The following is a 10291-nucleotide window of genomic DNA, read 5'->3' on the forward strand; positions in this document are numbered from 1 at the left end:
AAACCGGGCCGGCCGCCAAACAAACCATTTGTTATCTATAATTGCGAAGGTAACATTTTTCTCGTTACAACATCCCGGCGGCGGGATTAAAAATATGGAAATACCGTGTAATTCGAGCGCAATTTCCAACGTTCAACGAGACAACAATCCCGACAATGAGCGGGGTAATTAATTCTCTTAGCAGGGAAAACACACGGGCGAAAGGAAACGGAGTTTAGACCGGATTTCAACGTGTCTTTTGATCGTTACTTTCTGGGGGATCGTTTCTTCCCTTCGTCGAAATTGTTTCTCTTTATTACGCCGTTCCGTATTGTTTCGTGTTGCATCGAAGAAAATTATTGCTCGGAGGGTATATTTTTCTTTTTTTTTTAGAATCATTCCGCTATTATTCGTGTTCCGTTCGATCGTACAATTCTCGGGATATGCGAATTTTTAGAAATTTTTGTGTTGCAGATTTTCCCCGTTGTGTTGAATTTTATTTATTTTGAATTTTTGTGGAAAAATTTGTAAATCTGTTTTCTAAAATTATTTGAATTTGTTGAATAGTTGGATCAACGGTAGATGAAAAGAATTCGAATCTCACAGAAACGTATAAAATTATGCTTTCTTTTTTTCGTTTTAGCAGAGCGTGGTTTCGATCCTCTTGAGCTTGACAGGACCTACGCCATCACTCTGCTTGCCTAATGAAATTGACAAATGGAAATATATATATATATATATATATATATGAAATACATCATGTAATGAGGACACGTTATATCTCAATTTTTCTAACAGAAAAATTATAAAAATATAAATGATGATTTCATATATTACAATAATTCGATAAATACAAATTTATTCCTTATATAATTTTTCTTAAACAAATAAGCGATACGTGAAACATAACATAAAATATAATAACGAGCAGAAAAAGTTGTACATGATTCACAACAATTGTATCTATTACTCGTCTCCATTATTGAAAAAGAATTCACGAAACAAGCAATGTGATCTCTCTACTCCACAATTTCTTCCACTATTCTCCCATTATAATTTAACAATTAATTTAATTATAATTCAATTTCTAAATCAAAGGGGGAAAAAGACAGCAATCGAATACGAAACGTCACTTCTTTACAACATTAAATCAATTATCCAATAACAAGTTCGTATTAAAAAAATCTTTTAAAAATCTAGAAAAAAGAAACTCTTTCTCATCCCTTCAGTAGCAATCCTCTCATCGACATCCTCGCGATAAATCCAGAGGATCGGGCGCGTGTCCGTCCGCTTTCCACGGCGAGGGCGAAATGGAGATGAGGACCACCGTGAGGCGACCACGCGAAACCTTTTTCGACGTGTGTTTCGATGGTGATTTAATGCAACGGTGTGCAGGTGTGCCAGGCTCTGGTCGGCTATCACGCGGCTCGAAAGGCTGTGTCCCACAATGGGGGAGAATCGAGGGCCGAGAAGAGGCGCGGTGCATTTTGATGGGGCCGATCATCCGGCCCCCGTGGCGGCGGCGGCGGCGCGCCTCGCACAATGAGACACGTATCATCCTTATCCTGCCACATCTTGTCACGGAGTACCGCGTACCGAAGCCATCGTGTCGATTATAACGATTTGTTCGCACCAGCGGGGGCAGGCCTGACCGGATTGCCAAACCGGCGTTTCTCAGAAAAATCGGCGGAATCGCGATTCACGTCAGGCGACGACGATTTCGGTGTCGATCGATGGTAATCGGCCATTCGACGCGCACGATGCCTTCTTAATACCTCGAATGTTACGAGCATTTAAACCTTTCGAGCTGTGTGGAATTTTGTTTTGAAACCGCGTGCGTTCGTACGTTCGTATTCGATCGAAACAAAATCTATTTTGATCACCTTGATCGAAACGAGAAAATTTCTTTCGATTATGTATATATATTAATACTTTCCTCGTAATTCACAATTCAATCGTACATCGGACGTTCGAAACGATATGTCATTCCTTTCGACTCGAACAATAGAATCGTTCAAAAATTCACTTAATCGATGCAAATTTTGTAAAAAATCCTTTTGAAGAAAAATTTGAAGAAAAATCGCGAGCGACGAATAGAATTCTCCTCCCTCCCCTTCTAACTTTTCACCCACGAGTCATCCAGCCGCCACGTACCATTCGCGCCATTCCAGTACCATCCCTCTCCACGAATCGAGTCGGCCATCAATCTCCTCGTTCTGCCGTGGACGCAAAAGTCGGCCCGCTCCGAATATTCATTCGATAGCCTGGCGACGCCATCGTCCCCCGAGTCAACTGTCAATGCGTCGACAGCGGGGAAGGGGGCTGGTTGAAAGAGAGGCAGCTAAGATCCGCGGAGGCTGATGTATTTATAAGGAGGAGGATTTGCATACGATGCAGCAGATCGCCGATAGCGAGGAGCAGCGCGGTGCGGCGAGGATCTAAGATTCAAAGAAGCTTTGTGCCATTATATCCTGCCAGGACCTCCCTCCAACCCCCCTCTTCTCCACCCTCTCTATCCGTTCTTCCCTCAGCCGTTTCGCCCGTTCCTCCTCGTCACACTTTCGCCCGGCTGGGCGCCCTGCCAGCTCTCTTTTAGCGGGTGAAATAGCGGACCCCGTGCTATATTTCTTGTTGCGCCGCGATTCGCGGCCCCCAGACGTTTTCTCTCCGCTCTTCCTCTTCCCCCTCACCCGGCCAGAAACGTTGGGGCGCCCAACCTCCACAACCGCAACCGTTTCCCTGATTGGCGTTGACTTATGAAGCGATCGCTTTTCGCCGTTCCAGTTCGACTATCTCCGCCATCGTGGGACCATTCCTCCTTCTACGCTCGTACCAGTGTTTCTATATGTCCCACGTTTATTTGATTCTCGTTAGTAGAAAATTGTTGAAAATTGTCGAAACGGGGATTATTCGAAAAATATAATTATTTTGTTACACGACAGTGTCTGTAACGCATTCGTATTCGTGATTAAAAAAAAAAGTGTAAAGAATTGTATAAGGATGTAATAAGAAAAAATTGCCGATCCTATCGTCTAATAATCGTAAAGATATATTCACTTTTCCGTGAAACGAAGAGAAAGAGATTAAACAAACAATCGCAAAAAAATTGAAATGAAGTTCGAGGAAGCAATAGAATTTCCAATCGGGGGGGAAAGAAAAAAGATTCGAAATTCAATGGATGAATAAAAGAGCCGGTGAATCGAAGTCGGCATCTAAGTAAGGCGCATCGATGGCCGATCGCAAAGAGGGTCAGATATAGGCTCCCTCGACCTCGTCCTTCGACTAGTAGTACGCGGCCATGCACGGTCACTGGCAATTAAGGGACGGCTAATTAATGGGTAATTAACGGTAACACTGCGAAAAGGAGACGTCGACGAGAGGCCGGGCTCCCCTACACACGGCCATTCGGGTCCTCTGTGTCCCCTTCTATCTGTTCCCGCTCCGGTATCTCCCGACTCGGTGGATACCCTTGATCAAGGTGCACCTCCTGCGTGTGCTGCTTTCTTCTTGCTTCCTCGCCGCTTCGCCCTCCGCCGGCTCCTGGCATTGTTAATTGTTTGATCGACAAGATAACGACCGCGTCTTACATGCACCGCATCTCTTTAACTCTTCCACGCTTCCCTCCGACGGCTTTACCCCCACTCTGCCCCGTCCTCCTTCGAGAGGCTTCGAGAGGCCCGCTTTGGAAACCCGCCTTCGCGTACCGATATCGCGATCGTCCGCTCCTTATCGATCGTAGATTAGACCGGCTTACCGATCACTCGAGCTTATTGTTCCTTTGTTTCGCCGCTCTCCAACATTGGAAAGTTTTCGGCCCGCGAATACGTTCAAGGGGGAAACTTTGTTACGTCTCGAGAACGATGTTGTCGAGATTGTTCTACGCTCAAAATATATTTGCGCTTATATCCGAGAGTTAATTATTTGCAAAGAGAGGAGGGGAAAAATGGAGCAAACTACATTGTCAGAATTATTTCACTCCAAATTTACGATAAATGTTTTTGCACTTTCAAAATCAAAAAAAATAGTATTTCGAAAATAAAGAATCGCACTTCTTCTTAGAGAAATCCTATCTCTTTTCCATCATTCAACATCCGATTATCCGTTTATCCGTCCAACCTCCCCGATCAATTAACACGCGCTCGCCTTTAATTGCCGCGATCGATTCGCATGGTTTCCGTTTCCAAGGCAAAAAGACACACCGTTTGCACGATAACGAGGCTTGGTAGCGCAAGTACCGAGCGCAAAGATCGATTGGCCATCGTTAATTGGCAGGCATCGACGTCAACCAGAGCAGGCCGATATCCTGCGGTGTAAATAGATCCGGACTCCGGTTAATTAGCCACGATGAAACGCGAAACTTGGACCCGCCTATCCGGGCCTCTTTCTCTCCGTGCCCGACTCTCATTAAGATATTCGACGGGCCGTTTCTTATCGGCCGAGTGACAGCGCTCAATCAAAGAATCGGCCCGTCCAAGCCTCGTTGTCAATCACGAGGGGGGCCTTTCTCTCTCTCTCTCTCCCTCCACGGGGCCCATGCCGCGAGGGTCCGTCCGTGCGTCGGGTTGAAGCCGCGGCCGTTCAAGCCGTATCTTCATCCATCTAATCGCGGAGTAATTGATATGGATGAAGATATCCCGGCCACGATCTTCGTCCATCCACTCCGCTTTTGTCTCCCCCTCCCCACGGATTAGCCGCCACGTTTCCTTCTTTATGCGAGTTGGAAGAATGGCGAAAGGGGGCCGATTGATGGATTCTAAGCTAGGTAATTAGGCGGAGAGGGATTGATTGGCGAATTGTTCGCGATAATGTATGGGGGAAGAGGATTCTAGAGTATCATTGGTTTCGGGGATGTTTGTTTTAATGGTCGTCTCGATGAGAGAAGGTAGAGAAATAGTGTGAATTTTTGGATAGATTGGTTTAAGAAATATTTCTTAGTCAATTAAGAATGAATATTATCGCGTTTGGTATTGGTTTAAAAATATCCGAGCATTTATGGAATGTACTATCAACGTATAAATGTTTAATATCGTAAATAAAATAAAATTAATTTTTATTGACGTTCAAACTTATTTATTTCGGAATTATTGAATTATTTATATTGTAATTCGTGTTTATTATCATTGCTTCCACTAATCTTTCGATTAATTATTCTCCAATTGTTTCTTCTAAATATTTTCAACAATTATTGTATTTTCATTTGTACTTCGTAAACTCATTTCTACGTAAAAATAAATTTCATCGCGAAACTCAAACTACATTTTGCAGAAAGAATAAGAATTTATTATAATATAAAATATCACTTTATACCTGTACAAACGATTATCTTACCAGGCACAAAAGAAGATGAAAGGTTTCGCGCTAATATTCTCCACCGTTTCTTCTTCTTTCTCTCCCCAACAATTAATTAACGCGAGAGGAACGAACGCGTCTCCGATAATCACCCATCGAGCTCGAAATAAAATCAGGAGCCAAAGTTCCACGAATATTCGCGGAACGGCAATAACGTTCTCCGCGGAGAGATTATCACCCGGCCCCCCTCCCGTCTGCAGTCGTTAATTAGACGAAAATTTAATTTCAGCCTTTGCGATCCCTTAAGTTCCCGGAAACCCGAACGAACCAAGTGCCGAAAGTTACGGAGAACCGAACTTCAAGGAAGGGAGGGAGTCGTCGACTCGCAAGAGGGAGAGAGACGCTTGTTAAACAAATTTAATATTCCCAGGGCCACTCGTTAAAATTTCTCCCAAACTCGAGAGAGAAAGAGAGAGAGAGAGAGAGATCGGCCACGTGAAAACTTCCGGGAAACTTGCATCAGCCCGGAGGGCACATCAAGTTCGTCGTTTCCCTCCGATGGTGAACCGCGTTCCAGGTGCACCTCCAACCTCTCGTAGGCTCGACACCCGAGGCCTGGCCAACGCGACACGAGGAACGAAGTGGAAGTGGCTTTAAACGGGTGGAAAGCAACACCTGGGCCACCGCGAGGAGGAGAAGGAGCAGGAGGAGGAGGATGCTGCGAGCTGAAAGGGGGAGGAGGCGGATACGGATACGCGGGGTGGTTAGACGGGGGAGGTAAGGCAATGCCGGGGCCAGACTTAGGAAGTGGCGTCGTCGAGACGCCGTAATTTCTGCCACCCTTGTGCCAACCTGACGCCGCGTGCCCTCCCCCGGGATATGCATGTAAGTTTTCCCCCGCGGCGACACGTACCTTTCACGCTCCTATCCTCCTTCCTATCGTATCCTTATCCTATCCGCAACGTCTCCGCTCCTCGAATCCTGCCCATTGAAAGGGTAAAAAGAGAAGGTTTTGCGCTTGGTGCTCGTGAGGGGATGAGAATTAATGAATGAGAATTAAGATTTAATTGAATAAATACGTTAAATAATATAATGTAACAACATGTTCGATATTTATTCATCGGTGCGAAATATTTATCATATTATACTTTGAATCTATTTAGAATCTAATGTGTGTGTATATATATAAAGTAGAAAAGGATGGAAAACAAAGAGATATCGATCTCCAATATTTGTATACATCGTAGATTAGTTTCAAATATTCGTTACACAATGGATTATTTACAAGAGTTCCTTCTTACTTTTCTCACGGTTCGAGGAACGGAATGACAACAGAAACATTGGGACAAATCATCCTCAATTTCCTTCAGTTCTCCTCTAGCTCTCGAAGCCATCGGAACGAATGTTCTATCGTTTGAAAACGCGCACCGGGAGCGGATCGAATAAATATCGAATCGTTAGCGAGTCGTTCATTTTCCCGTTTTGTATTACGATCGACTGTTGCGGAAGAGCCAACGAAGAAAACAGGTTTCTTCTTGCGCCCGTGCCGATTCGTAAATAAAGTTGGCAAGCGGCGAATTGCGACCGTGCACGCCCACGTAACTTCCATAATGGCGCAATAATTCCACTGGCGTGGCCAAAGGTAAGGGCATCACGGGGGTAGCTCGCGATCTTTGCGTGTAGACCGGTAGTGAGGTGGATGATTGAACATTGAGTGGATGAGAGACAAAAGGAGCAAAAATATATACGCGATGGTATTAATCTGCCGTGTAATTTCGAAAGTTTTGAGATAATTTTATTGCTACTGTTAGTTGAACTATATAATCAAGAATAATCATAATTTTCTTCTAATAAATATTATGTTGAGTTTAAGTTAACAGTAAGTAACTAGTGATATCTATCTAGTGATATATATTTCTGGAAATATATATTTCTGATTTTAAAAATTTTAGGTTGGAAGTGGCTCGAAGTTGAAACTCCTTCAACAAATATCCGACAACGAATACCATATTGATAATATCGATTATTTTACCGTTTCAATTTCTAACATCAACGTCAACGTATACACACGCAAACTTTCTCCAGAAGAGAACTGCTCTTATTATACGCATATAAGAAATCACGACATCGTAACGTCAATCTATTCCTGGGAATAAATTCCGTCAATCATATTTAATCGATAGAATCCGACCGATACCTAATCGCAATTTCATTCCTTCCTATTTACTCGAGTCTCACCCCCTTTCCCCCATACTAGAGGGCGGCAAGTGCCGCCGGTTGGTAGCGGAAGCGCGTTAAAGCTACATCAGACTCTCACGTTGACTACGCTCGGAATACTATCTGCATAGTAGGTCGACACCAGGTCTGACTATGCGAGGCACGCGAGGGAACCGCCTGTAAATTTTCCCCGAAATGAGAGTGTCACCGCGGCCCTCCCCCACCATCCTTTCTCCTCGAGGATCTTTCCTACCCCACCCCCTCATCTCCCTGCGATAGAACGATCTACTCCGTTCCAGTCGTACGTACCGCATGAATTCTAAATGAGATTCCGCGTCCCGGGCCAAAAGGGACCCTTTCTCCTCATCCTCCTCCTCGCCCCTCTTCTTTTTCGCGAATCGCTCGCCTTTCACACGGTCGACCGCGAAGTTCCTCGCTCCGTTTCGGATGCAATAAATTCGTCAGCGAGGGAGAGAGTCCCGGAGTCCAACGTGGTGGAGAGATCCGTCGATGAATGCAGGGAACGACGGTTCTCGAACGACAGGAAATCACGAGAATGTAAAGTGCCCGGGAGAACGTACCGTGAATCGGTAAGAATATTGCGTTCTGTTGCGTGCACCGCAGATATGGACGTGTATACGGGGAGATTGTTGTGGAATTCTTAAATGGAACCCGCTTCATTGGGGGGAAGAGGAGCGGAGTAGATTGGTATAGGGTAGAGATTTTGAGGATCGAATCAGGTGGCGCTATCGGATATTTGAGATTTTTTTTTTTTTTTTTAAATATGATTACAAAGCTTGAGAATTGAATAATTGAGATTGATGAGAATAACGATTGTGTTGTATGTTTATAGATTAATAAAAGTTTGAAGTGGAATTTTTTAAATTGATTTCCAACAACAAGTATTGACTGAGTTAATTTTATTGATCTATTTCAAATGATTTATACGGAAATTGATTTTCTTTAATTATTGATTGATATCAAAATTCTGTTTCCAGATACGATGTATCAATTTTAATTATGAATTCGGTTAATAAAAATGTTACTACGTTCAGTTGGGGAGAGTTGAAGACGAGAAAAGGATTGATAAGAATATACGAAGAAATCTGAGAACGACAGGTCTCAGATGGGATGGAAGTGGATAAACTTACCGATGTAAAAGTGTGACACGATGTACTAGCACGAGATCGACAATGACAAAGTGTACATGCAAACTTCAAGCCAAGATGTAGAAAGTGCATGGACACTTTAGTCGATATTCTTTCCTGCTGTAACACCTGCAGAAGATCTATTTTCCTATCTTATAATACATGTACGTAGATACAACTTCAGACTGCACGTTGGCAAATTTCGTAAAAACGTATCTCATCCTCCAACAACATCTTACGGGAAGAGCATATAATTTACAAAATTTCCTGAAAAAAAAAAAGAAAAAATTAATAATCAAAAAGACAAAATTATTTCAAACTCTGAAACAAAATTCAATACACGAGCTGCATACCATAATTCCACATTTCATAGGAGAGAAGTTGAACGTTCTTAAAATTCTCTGGAAAAGCAAAGCAAAAGACACGTTTCACGAAATTTCTAAAAAACAAAATAACCAAAAAAACGACTATTCAGTTTCACGCAATTTCGTATTCCTACCAGGGAGAGAAGCTGGACGCTGTGGGACGGTGCAAACAAGTTCCCAAACCTATTTCCGCTCCCAGAACCCCTCTCACTCGTTCTCCAAGGAGTCATGGATCACCCTGACGCCCTGCCAACTCTTCGTTGTCGTATGATAAACGCCTGATAGCCCTTGTTTCCACGGAAGAACCTCCTCGAGGTCTGCCTCCGAGCGAGGACTCCTACCCCCTTTGTGTCGTGGCGCGTTGCTACGCATAATTGTGTATCAACAGGGCTGGCCGTGTGCGGTCGACTCGATAACGCGACGAACACCGATCCCCCTTTTCAACATCTCCCTCCCCCTCCTTCCTCCTCTCTCCCTGTCCTATCATCGTTGGCGGCGATGAACGACGAGTATCGAGTGTCGAGCAACCGTGTCACGACATTGACGAGATGATCGATTGGCTGGGAACTGGAGGGCTCGAGGGAAACGCAGCTCGTTGGAAAAATATCGGCGAGGCCATGGCCTCTTTTATATGGGTTACCGTGTCATCGATACATAGTTTCGTCAGGGAGGATTCGGGTAAGAGATCGTAATTTGCGATACTCTTTTCGAAAATTTTTCTCTCTTTCTCTCTCTTTCTATATTTCTTTTCGTGCCAGTTTTAGTTAAGTGAAATAACTGCGGAGATTATTTCTTATCTTAGCAGTATTTTCTTTGTTATTTAATTCTTTCGTGTGTATATTACACATAAATGTGTAAGAAACAGGATTAAAAAATTATTAATTATGTTCGATTCTGGAAGGAACGAAAGAGTTAATAAATTTAATTTTTAAGTTATTTTTTAATTAAATTAAATTAATTCGCGTATCTAACAGCTAGTCAAAAAGAGATGTATGAAAATCGGTATTAACAGTAGGAGAAAATTCGATTTTGCGCGATTAATCGGGAATTGGCGGCGATATAAAACGAACTACAAACCGTACGAAACAATAATTCACAAACGGGCCACACCGTTCTCATTAACAGTACCGCTAACTGATAATACGAAACGACCACCACCAATTATCCCGATAATTCACGTGACACCGAACGATAACGTATCATCCCTCTGCGTTCACCCGTTTCAAAATCGTCCCACCGCATCCGCAAGAATTCCCACGATAAGTTGGGGACAAATAACCTGAACAACTTGGC

The 10291-nt window shown here is 43.5% G+C and overlaps 1 long non-coding RNA gene across 2 annotated transcripts; it reads left to right on the forward strand.

The window, feature by feature from the left end:
* The first annotated feature begins 6645 nt into the window (after positions 1-6645).
* On the forward strand, positions 6646-9958 carry LOC107994495 (uncharacterized). 2 transcript variants are annotated; one of them, XR_001765327.3, is made up of 4 exons: positions 6646-7147; positions 7221-8075; positions 8484-8797; positions 9136-9958. It is a non-coding gene; the product is annotated as an uncharacterized LOC107994495 (long non-coding RNA). The 2 variants fall into 2 exon arrangements; XR_009829889.1 differs by lacking the exon at positions 7221-8075 and having other exon boundaries at positions 6646-6910.
* The last annotated feature ends 333 nt before the right edge of the window (positions 9959-10291 follow it).

Source organism: Apis cerana, linkage group LG5 (assembly GCF_029169275.1).
Source record: "Apis cerana isolate GH-2021 linkage group LG5, AcerK_1.0, whole genome shotgun sequence".
Lineage (NCBI taxonomy): Eukaryota > Metazoa > Arthropoda > Insecta > Hymenoptera > Apidae > Apis > Apis cerana.